Source organism: Zingiber officinale, chromosome 6B (genome assembly GCF_018446385.1).
Source record: "Zingiber officinale cultivar Zhangliang chromosome 6B, Zo_v1.1, whole genome shotgun sequence".
NCBI lineage: Eukaryota > Viridiplantae > Streptophyta > Magnoliopsida > Zingiberales > Zingiberaceae > Zingiber > Zingiber officinale.
This window is the reverse complement of record NC_055996.1, coordinates 24,838,948-24,851,552: the sequence shown is the minus strand read 5'-3', so window position 1 is coordinate 24,851,552 and position 12,605 is coordinate 24,838,948. Positions and strand designations below refer to the sequence as shown.

Below are 12,605 nucleotides of genomic sequence, written 5' to 3'. Positions count from 1 at the left end.
CTTCTGCTTCAGTTCCGCTCACATTGGTCCAGGTTTTCTGCTCCAGCTCTACTCCCTTGGGTGATTTTGGCCATCCGGAATAGAGCTCACCCAAACCCATTTTCCGACCATCGAGCAAACTTCCACTCTGGCTTCTCGTCCTTCGGAAACATCGTTCGCCTCCTTCTCATCCGCCCGTGTACTCTTCCGTAGCACCTCGTACCTCGAATGAATCGAGCCCGTTGGCTCTCTCCCGCACCATCCTTTTCGCTAGTTGCGTCTTTCGCTCGACTTCGTATGCTCCTAAGTTCCTGCACACTTAGACACAAGGGTTAAATACCAACAAGACCTAACTTTACTTAGTTGATCACATCAAAACTACTACGAGGTACTTACACCATCAAGTATAATATTAGCATGAGCTCAATTCCTATCACTACAAAAAATAAGACATTTTGGGACAAAATTAGGGACGAATTTTAAAAAAAAATTCGTTGCAAAAATTTTAGGGACAAAATTTGGGACGAAAATTTTTTCGTCCCAAAATGGTTGATGCCAACTTTTGGAACGAATTAGGGATTGTTGCAAATTTGGGAACGAATTTGGGGACGAATTTGGCGACGAATAAAATTTTCGTCCCCAAATTCGTTGCAAAAAAGTATACAAATTTACAACGAAAATTATTTTTGTTGCAAACTTAGGAACAAATTTGGGGACGAATTCACATAAATTTTCTGCCAAATTTGTCTCTATTTTTGCAACAAATTTGGGGACGAATTCGGTGACAAATTATATTTTGTTGCCAAATTTGTCCCTAATATTGCAACGAATTTGGGGACAAATTCGGTGACAAAATTTTTTTTGTTGCCATTTTTGTTCCTAAGTTTGCAACGAATAATAAATTTGTTGCAAAACTGGCAACGAATTTGGCAACAAAAACTTGCCAAATTCTTTGATAATCATAAGATCAATTTTCGTCCCAGAATTCGTCCCAGATTCTGGGACAAATTTTGGGACGAATTTTGTAGATTCGTCCCAGATTCTGGGACAAATTTTGGGACGAATTTTGTGGATTCGTCCCAGAATCTGGGACGAATTCTGGGACGAAAATAATTTTATCCCAAATTACGATAGAATTGGGACAAATCATTTTCGTTGCCAAATTCGTCCCTATATCAAATATTTTTTCCACCTTCAATTTATTTCTGCAATACAATCCAAATACATAAAAACCAAATTCAAATAACAAATAATATGCATTCAACACATCCTAATTTAACATTCAACACATCCTAATTTAACATTCAACACATCAACTCATAATTCAAAAAATATAAAGATTTCAACAAAGTTTATAAAATCCATCTTGTTCAACAAAGTTTACAAGTTCAACAACCCAATGTTTTATAAGTCCATCATCCATCCAACAACACTAAGAATACATATAGTCATCTTCGTGTGCCACAAAATCTTTGATCCCCATCAAATCTCCTTTGCCTACATAACAACAAACAAATAAACTAGATTATGTGTAACAAGAAATATTGTAAATAGTATACGATATGGCCATGTAAAAAGAATAATTGGAAACAAAACATAAATGTGAAATTCCTTAAACATTCTAATAAAAGCCCTAATTCTAATAAAAGTCATATTTACCAACGATATGAATCATCCATGTCATAGCAACGGTAAATAAAATTATAAGCATTATTTTGAAGCTAAGTACATGTATCGTAACTATGATACAACCTAATATAATTGGCACATCATATAGAGAGAAAGAGAGAGAGATCTTGTGAAGTATGGTATTAGGGTTCAAATTTTCTCACTTAGTTAACTTTATTTTTCATTTTAATTTGCTGAATTTATAGTTTTGTCTTTGGTTGGTATTTAATGTAAACTAAAGGATGTTTAAAATAATTGTTCCTTTCATTGTGTTAACTAGTTGACAATTTCATATGAATAACTTTAGCACATTTTTAACAACTCTTTGCAAAATATTAAGGTAGGAGGATGCATCGTTATCTAGTAAAGAATTTTAGAATAGTGTGATGTAATTCTAGATGAAATATAGAACTTTTATGTATCTATATAGTTTTGAGACTGTACATAGATCAAATTCAGAACTTTTATGCATCATTATCATTGAAGACAAAACAAGAAAGAGCAGCTTATCAAAAGAAGGAACACAATTAAACAACTATTTAAAGCTAACTTTAACATAATTATTTAAAGTTAACTTTATATAATTAAACAACTATAACATAATTATTTAAAGCTAACTATATATATAGATCAGTAAATGCATATTAATGAACTTAGGAATACCGAAAAGAGGTGAACAAATACAGCTGTCTTCAACTACAGTGAGATCACACCAAATTGAGACCTGCACAAACAACATTATCAAATCAGGACAAAAATAAAGTTAGAGTATTAGAGACTTCATTCATATTGCCTAGTTAGAGACTCCAAACGAACCTCTGGATTAGTAGCTCGAGAATCTCTATCAAAGTGCCTTCCTCTTTTTGTTCCTTTCTTCTTTTTATCTTTTTTACCCAAATCATTGGATTCATGTGCCAAAGTATGAGAACCATTTGATATTATAGATTGCTCCAAATTTATGCATTTCAGATATAGAGTTTGCCAGACAAACATTTTCCTTCTTTGAATTACAATACAAGCATAACTCAAGTAAATAACAGAATATGAAACATAATTGAAACAGAGTAAAATTGAGTTCACATTTTCAAAGAATCAACAAAGCTCCTACAACAATATGTTATTTATTGCTTCCATGTACCACATGAACCCAGCCAAACAATAAACCAATTAAACAACGAATAAAATACAACTGAACCCCACAACTTACCTTGAACCTTCTGCACCTTCTTCCTGACCTATCCTTACAACCTTCACAATGTATACGGACTATAAGAACACATGTCTGCAATTGAAAACATGTACTGATTAATACGCATGAAAGTCAATATTTTCTACAAATAATTCAATTCTCATTTCATTAAAAAAAATAGAAACTAAAAATTAAAAACATATTATTGAAGAAATCACAATGAAATCCTGAACAATGTACTTGGTGTTGATTTCTTAGCAAAGATTTGGATATACCATTTTGATTAGTCATCTCGTCAAAGAGTCTCTGAGTTATCTGAAACGATTCTTAATAAATAAATGGCAAATCTAAAATCATTTAACTGAGCTCTTACTAGTTTCTAGAACTAAAACCCTCATCAACGATCTCTAACCCTTGCAGAATCGAGGACAAATAAAACTAACCTTATTCATTGGCTTTGTAGGATCGAGGAGTTATCTTGGATAGCCATAAACCAGGGAAACAATACTGCAGAGGCAAATCAAGCATAAGAGAAGGCGCATATCAATGGTAAAGAGCAGAAAAGAGATCAATCCTAAGTCAAGTGCGAGAAATCAAACCAAATTTAGGAAAACAAGCATGTTTTTATAGGAAACTTACATCAAGATGCTGCTGCATGATCTTGGGCTTCTTCTTCAACTGCAGAGGGAGACGGCGGTTAGCCACGGCAAGGCCCACGCCGGCGGCCAGACGCCGGCCAGCCAGCGCCTGGCAGTGGCCAGCAGGCAGCGCCTAGCGGCGGCCAGCACGCGCCGGAGAGAGGGAGATCCGAGAGAGGGAGATTCGAGAGCAGTGGGCTTACCAATCGAAAACCTTCCACGGCCGGAGATCAAGCGGTCGTCGCATATCACGCCGCCATCGTCGGTTGGAGATGTGGCCGAAACCCTGGAAATCGCAGGTTGGAAGGGGAACGGGGGAGAAAGAAATGGGGAAGAAAACAAGAATTGGAATGGGATGTAGACATAGGGTTATTAGTATCAAAATTTTTTTGTTCCCAATTTCGACCCTAATCTGGGACGAATCCTGGATTTGTCCCAAAATCTGGGACGAATCCTGGATTCGTCCCAAAATCTGGGACGAATCCAGGATTCATCCCAGAATTTATTTTTTTTTTTAATAAAAAAGGGAAAAAATCAAAAGGAATAAATACAGACCTAGAGACATCGGAATTTAATGAAACAAGTTTCTATGCGTTCGTATCATTGTCCTGATCGTAAATCTATCAATAAAAATATTTTTTACCAAATATATATATATTTGGAATTTTTTAATCCCAATTTGACCTTATTTGGTGTTAAAAATTCAAATTACTGAAAATAATAATTAAAAATTATGGATGATGACGTATTTACGATTAGCTCAACGATACCAATGCATAGAAACTTGTTTCATCAAATTCCGAGGTCTTTAGGTCTATATTTAAGCCTTACATGTTTCATTTTAATTATTTAAAAATAATTTTAGGTTTGGGACGAATTTTGGATTCGTCCAAAATTTTGGGACGAATCCAGGAATTCGTCCCAAAGTTTGGGACGAATCTCTAGATTCATCCCAAAATTTGGGACGAATCCAGAGATTCGTCCCAAAAATTTAATCATTTTTTTAAAAAATAAACAAACTTGGACGGCTTAAATACGGACCTAGAGACATCGGAATTTGATGAAACAAGTTTCTATGTGCTCGTCTCATTGTCATGATCATAAATCTATCAATAAAAATAGTTTTTTACCAAATATATATTATTTGGAATTTTTTAATCCCAATTTGACCTAATTTGGTGTTAAAAATTCAAATCACTGAAAATAATAATTAAAAATTATGGATGATGATGTATTTACGATCAGCTCAACGATACGGATGCATAGAAACTTGTTTCATCAAATTCCGAGGTCTCTAGGTCCTTATTTAAGTTTTCGGACACTAATTTACAAACGTTTAGTACACAACATATTTTTAGTTAGTATCAATCTATAGATGTTTTAAAAAATATCTACATAGAGATATCGGAATTTGATGAAACAAGTTTCTATGTGCTCGCCTCATTGTCATGATCATAAATCTATCAATAAAAATATTTTTTACCAAATATATATATATTTGGAATTTTTTAATCCTAATTTGACCTAATTTGGTGTTAAAAATTCAAATTACTGAAAATAATAATTAAAAATTATGGATGATGACGTATTTACGATCAGCTCAATGATACGAATGCATAGAAACTTGTTTCATCAAATTCCGAGGTCTCTAGGTCCATATTTAAGCCTTACATGTTTCATTTTAATTATTTAAAAATAATTTTAGGTTTGGGACGAATTCTGGATTCGTCCCAAATTTTGGGACGAATCCAGGAATTCGTCCCAAATTTTGGGACGAATCCAGGAATTCGTCCCAAAATTTGGGACGAATCCAGAATTCGTCCCAAAAATTTAATCATTTTATTAAAAAATAAACAAACTTGGACGGCTTAAATACGGACCTAGAGACATCGGAATTTAATGAAACAAGTTTCTATGTGCTCGTCTCATTGTCATGATCATAAATCTATCAATAAAAATATTTTTTAACAAATATATATATATTTGGAATTTTTTAATCCCAATTTGACCTTATTTAGTGTTAAAAATTCAAATTACTGAAAATAATAATTAAAAATTATGGATGATGACGTATTTACGATTAGCTCAATGATATCAATGCATAGAAACTTGTTTCATCAAATTCCGAGGTCTCTAGGTCCATATTTAAGCCTTACATGTTTCATTTTAATTATTTAAAAATAATTTTAGGTTTGGGACGAATTCTGGATTCATCCCAAATTTTGGGACGAATCCAGGAATTCGTCCCAAAGTTTGGGACGAATCTCTGGATTCGTCCCAAAATTTGGGATGAATCCAGAGATTCGTCCCAAAAATTTAATCATTTTTAAAAAATATCTACATAGAGACATCGGAATTTGATGAAACAAGTTTCTATGTGCTCGTCTCATTGTCATGATCATAAATCTATCAATAAAAATATTTTTTACCAAATATATATATATTTGGAATTTTTTAATCCCAATTTGACCTAATTTTGTGTTAAAAATTCAAATCACTGAAAATAATAATTAAAAATTATGGATGATGATGTATTTACGATAAGCTCAACGATACGGATGCATAGAAACTTGTTTCATCAAATTTCAAGGTCTCTAGGTCCTTATTTAAGTTTTCGGACACTAATTTACAAACGTTCAGTACACAACACATTTTTAGTTAGTATCAATCTATAGATGTTTTAAAAAATATCTACATAGAGATATTGGAATTTGATGAAACAAGTTTCTATGTGCTCGCCTCATTGTCATGATCATAAATCTATCAATAAAAATATTTTTTACAAAATATATATATATTTGGAAATTTTTAATCCTAATTTGACCTAATTTGGTGTTAAAAATTCAAATTACTGAAAATAATAATTAAAAATTATGGATGATGACGTATTTACGATCAGCTCAACGATACGAATGCATAGAAACTTGTTTCATCAAATTCCGTGGTCTCTAGGTCCATATTTAAGCCTTACATGTTTCATTTTAATTATTTAAAAATAATTTTAGGTTTGGGACGAATTCTGGATTCGTCCCAAATTTTGGGACGAATCCAGGAATTCGTCCCAAAAATTTAATCATTTTATTAAAAAATAAACAAACTTGGACGGCTTAAATACGGACCTAGAGACATCGGAATTTGATGAAATAAGTTTCTATGTGCTCGTCTCATTGTCATGATCATAAATCTATCAATAAAAATATTTTTTAACAAATATATATATATTTGGAATTTTTTAATCCCAATTTGACCTTATTTGGTGTTAAAAATTCAAATTACTGAAAATAATAATTAAAAATTATGGATGATGACGTATTTACGATTAGCTCAACGATACCAATGCATAGAAACTTGTTTCATCAAATTCCGAGGTCTCTAGGTCCATATTTAAGCCTTACATGTTTCATTTTAATTATTTAAAAATAATTTTAGGTTTGGGACGAATTCTGGATTCGTCCCAAATTCTGGGACGAATCCAGGAATTCGTCCCAAAGTTTGGGACGAATCTCTGGATTCGTCCCAAAATTTGGGACGAATCCAGAGATTCGTCCCAAAAATTTAATCATTTTTTAAAAAAATAAACAAACTTGGACGGCTTAAATACGGACCTAGAGACATCGGAATTTGATGAAACAAGTTTCTATGTGCTCGTCTCATTGTCATGATCATAAATCTAACAATAAAAATATTTTTTACCAAATATATATATATTTGGAATTTTTTAATCCCAATTTGACCTAATTTGGTGTTAAAAATTCAAATCACTGAAAATAATAATTAAAAATTATGGATGATGATGTATTTAAGATCAGCTCAACAATACGGATGCATAGAAACTTGTTTCATCAAATTCCGAGGTCTCTAGGTCCTTATTTAAGTTTTCGGACACTAATTTACAAACGTTCAGTACACAACACATTTTTAGTTAGTATCAATCTATAGATGTTTTAAAAAATATCTACATAGAGATATCGGAATTTGATGAAACAAGTTTCTATGTGCTCGCCTCATTGTCATGATCATAAATCTATCAATAAAAATATTTTTTTACCATATATATATATATTTGGAATTTTTTAATCCCAATTTGACCTAATTTGGTGTTAAAAATTCAAATCACTGAAAATAATAATTAAAAATTATGGATGATGATGTATTTACGATCAGCTCAACGATACGGATGCATAGAAACTTGTTTCATCAAATTCCGAGGTCTCTAGGTCCTTATTTAAGTTTTCGGACACTAATTTACAAACGTTCAGTACACAACACATTTTTAGTTAGTATCAATCTATAGATGTTTTAAAAAATATCTACATAGAGATATCGGAATTTGATGAAACAAGTTTCTATGTGCTCGCCTCATTGTCATGATCATAAATCTATCAATAAAAATATTTTTTACCAAATATATATATATTTGGAATTTTTTAATCCTAATTTGACCTAATTTAGTGTTAAAAATTCAAATTACTGAAAATAATAATTAAAAATTATGGATGATGATGTATTTACGATCAGCTCAACGATACGAATGCATAGAAACTTGTTTCATCAAATTCCGAGGTCTCTAGGTCCATATTTAAGCCTTACATGTTTCATTTTAATTATTTAAAAATAATTTTAGGTTTGGGACGAATTCTGGATTCGTCCCAAATTTTGGGACGAATCCAGAATTCGCCCCAAAATTTGGGACGAATCCAGAATTCGTCCCAAAAATTTAATCATTTTTTTAAAAAATAAACAAACTTGGACGAGTTAAATACGGACCTAGAGACATCGGAATTTGATGAAATAAGTTTCTATATGCTCATCTCATTGTCATGATCATAAATCTATCAATAAAAATATTTTTTACCAAATATATATATATTTGTAATTTTTTTAATCCCAATTTGACCTAATTTGGTGTTAAAAATTCAAATTACTGAAAATAATAATTAAAAATTATGGATGATGACGTATTTACGATCAGCTCAACGACACGAATGCATAGAAACTTGTTTCATCAAATTCCGAGGTCTCTAGGTCCATATTTAAGCCTTACATGTTTCATTTTAATTATTTAAAAATAATTTTAGGTTTGGGACGAATTCTGGATTCGTCCCAAATTTTGGGACGAATCCAGGAATTCGTCCCAAAATTTGGGACGAATCCAGAATTCGTCCCAAAAATTTAATCATTTTATTAAAAAATAAACAAACTTGGACGGCTTAAATACGAACCTAGAGACATCGGAATTTGATGAAATAAGTTTCTATATGCTCGTCTCATTGTCATGATCATAAATCTATCAATAAAAATATTTTTTAACAAATATATATATATTTGGAATTTTTTAATCCCAATTTGACCTTATTTGGTGTTAAAAATTCAAATTACTGAAAATAATAATTAAAAATTATGGATGATGACGTATTTACGATTAGCTCAACGATACCAATGCATAGAAACTTGTTTCATCAAATTCCGAGGTCTCTAGGTCCATATTTAAGCCTTACATGTTTCATTTTAATTATTTAAAAATAATTTTAGGTTTGGGACGAATTCTGGATTCGTCCCAAATTTGGGACGAATCCAGGATTCGTCCCTAAGTTTGGGACGAATCTCTGATTCGTCTCTAAATTTGGGACGAATCGTAGATTCGTCCCAAAATTTAAAAATAAACAAACTTGGACGGCTTAAATACGGACCTAGAGACATCGGAATTTGATGAAATAAGTTTCTATGTGCTCGCCTCATTGTCATGATCATAAATCTATCAATAAAAATATTTTTTACCATATATATATATATTTGGAATTTTTTAATCCCAATTTGACCTAATTTGGTGTTAAAAATTCAAATCACTGAAAATAATAATTAAAAATTATGGATGATGATGTATTTATGATCAGCTCAACGATACGGATGCATAGAAACTTGTTTCATCAAATTCCGAGGTCTCTAGGTCCTTATTTAAGTTTTCGGACACTAATTTACAAACGTTCAGTACACAACACATTTTTAGTTAGTATCAATCTATAGATGTTTTAAAAAATATCTACATAGAGATATCGGAATTTGATGAAACAAGTTTCTATGTGCTCGCCTCATTGTCATGATCATAAATCTATCAATAAAAATATTTTTTACCATATATATATATATATTTGGAATTTTTTAATCCCAATTTGACCTAATTTGGTGTTAAAAATTCAAATCACTGAAAATAATAATTAAAAATTATGGATGATGATGTATTTACGATCAGCTCAACGATACGGATGCATAGAAACTTGTTTCATCAAATTCCGAGGTCTCTAGATCCTTATTTAAGTTTTCGGACACTAATTTACAAACGTTCAGTACACAACACATTTTTAGTTAGTATCAATCTATAGATGTTTTAAAAAATATCTACATAGAGATATCGGAATTTGATGAAACAAGTTTCTATGTGCTCGCCTCATTGTCATGATCATAAATCTATCAATAAAAATATTTTTTACCAAATATATATATATTTGGAATTTTTTAATCCTAATTTGACCTAATTTGGTGTTAAAAATTCAAATTACTGAAAATAATAATTAAAAATTATGGATGATGACGTATTTAATATCAGCTCAACGATACGAATGCATAGAAACTTGTTTCATCAAATTCCGAGGTCTCTAGGTCCATATTTAAGCCTTACATGTTTCATTTTAATTATTTAAAAATAATTTTAGGTTTGGGACGAATTCTGGATTCGTCCCAAAAATTTAATCATTTTTTTAAAAAATAAACAAACTTGGACGAGTTAAATACGGACCTAGAGACATCGAAATTTGATGAAATAAGTTTCTATATGCTCATCTCATTGTCATGATCATAAATCTATCAATAAAAATATTTTTTACCAAATATATATATATTTGGAATTTTTTTAATCCCAATTTGACCTAATTTGGTGTTAAAAATTCAAATTACTGAAAATAATAATTAAAAATTATGGATGATGATGTATTTACGATCAGCTCAACGATACGAATGCATAGAAACTTGTTTCATCAAATTCCGAGGTCTCTAGGTCCATATTTAAGCCTTACATGTTTCAATTTAATTATTTAAAAATAATTTTAGGTTTGGGACGAATTCTGGATTCGTCCCAAATTTTGGGACGAATCCAGGAATTCGTCCCAAAATTTGGAGGATTCGTCCCAAAAATTTAATCATTTTATTAAAAAATAAACAAACTTGGACGGCTTAAATACGGACCTAGAGACATCGGAATTTGATGAAACAAGTTTCTATGTGCTCGTCTCATTGTCATGATCATAAATATATCAATAAAAATATTTTTTAACAAATATATATATATATTTGGAATTTTTTAATCCCAATTTGACCTTATTTGGTGTTAAAAATTCAAATCACTGAAAATAATAATTAAAAATTATGGATGATGACGTATTTACGATTAGCTCAATGATACCAATGCATAGAAACTTGTTTCATCAAATTCCGAGGTCTCTAGGTCCATATTTAAGCCTTACATGTTTCATTTTAATTATTTAAAAATAATTTTAGGTTTGGGACGAATTCTGGATTCGTCCCAAATTTTGGGACAAATCCTAGATTCGTCCCAGAATTTGGGATGAATCTTCGATTTGTTCCTAAATTTGGGACGAATCCAATATTTATCCCTAAATTTGGGACAAATTATTTTTTCGTTCCAGATTTGGGGACGAATTTAGCAACGAATTATTTTTATGTTGCAAACTTGAAACGAAATTTTTTTGTTGCAAGTTTTGTTGGTTATTTGGGTCAAAATTTATTTTCGACCCTAAATTTGTTCCAATTTTGGGACGAATTTTTTTCGTTCCAAATGTTTGTCCCCAAAGTTGTATTTTTTTGTAGTGTATGTGGGACCAACTTATTGTCTTCCTGTTGCCCTCTGGCCATTAATTTTGTTTACTTCTGTTAGAAATATGAATAGAAAAAGGAGGAAGGAGACTCCTTTGTGTATGAGTTTAGTCCCACATTAGAAGTTTTAAGACACTATGGTTATTTATATTGTTGCACATGGATTGATGATGTGAACAAATGCATGAGAGAGGGTGCAAATCTAGAGCTTGGATTATACTGAACTAAGTTGATGACTCGTGTATGAGAATAACCTATGGAATACCGGAGTCCGGGTAATATTTACCTAAGTGGACATATTAATGAGCAATAAATGACTTTAATTGGACTAGGACGAATATATTTTAAAGAAAATATTTGAAAGCATACCTCGGTATCTTCTTTTCTCAGTCGGTAGCCTCTAGTAAGGACTCTTCAATTGGGAGCCTCTAGTTGGAACGGAGTCTTAAAACGCAAGGCGCGGCATGCACAAGCCTATATGCGGACATACAGATTAATCGTCAAAAAAATTGGCGATTTATGAAAACCAAAACGCATGTATTTCTATAAACAACCTTTAAAATTGTTTAACTAATAAATTAATGAGTGTTTTGGTCACAACTCTTCTTAATGACCTAAAACATATGAAACACGAGTTCTCATTAGCTAGTCTTGCGATTGTGTTTAACTAATATATTCTTCAACCCTGACTTCGACACCTTTGTACCCATTAATATTTCTAAGTTTAAAGGATTTTAAAACAATATCATTTGGGTCGATATCATTGTTAAATAAGAAGAGCGCAATCACACAATTATTATGGATGAAATGTTAAATAATATTGAAGTATAACGATTGATATCGATTGAGATTGAGAGACCCAACTTTATATGCACTAACCAATATAATTGATTAAAAAAATATATAAATGTTATGTTGAATTAATTAATTAACTCATTCTCAGGTGATATGATTGAATCTGTTTTTATTTTTTTTTAAAAAAAAATTGACTTTAATTTCTAGTTAGTCACATGGTCTCTGTTCTTTACCAGACAAGATAACGACCTGCATGCCGATTAGAGCGATAAAAGTTTGAGAGGGACCGCCGGAAGATTAACATCCAGAACCAAATTTGGCTGGGGACCGAATTTAACAAGTGATAGGCTACTAATTATGGTAGGAAATAACTAAAAGTCTATCGTCATATGCTAAGTTAAGGTTTCCTAGCTCCTTCCTCGGACTTAATTTATCCCTCACTGCCGTTC

At 31.5% G+C, this 12,605-nt stretch overlaps 1 long non-coding RNA gene across 3 annotated transcripts; it reads right to left on the bottom strand.

The window, feature by feature from the left end:
* Positions 1-1,433: 1,433 nt before the first annotated feature.
* LOC121990017 lies at positions 1,434-3,817 on the bottom strand. 3 transcript variants are annotated; one of them, XR_006114407.1, is made up of 6 exons: positions 3,678-3,817; positions 3,476-3,514; positions 3,280-3,343; positions 2,855-2,929; positions 2,464-2,647; positions 2,310-2,371 (listed from the first exon to the last, which is right to left on the bottom strand). It is a non-coding gene; the product is annotated as an uncharacterized LOC121990017 (long non-coding RNA). The 3 variants fall into 3 exon arrangements; XR_006114408.1 differs by adding an exon at positions 1,434-1,476 and having other exon boundaries at positions 2,311-2,929; XR_006114406.1 differs by having other exon boundaries at positions 2,464-2,929.
* Between the last annotated feature and the right edge of the window lie 8,788 nt (positions 3,818-12,605).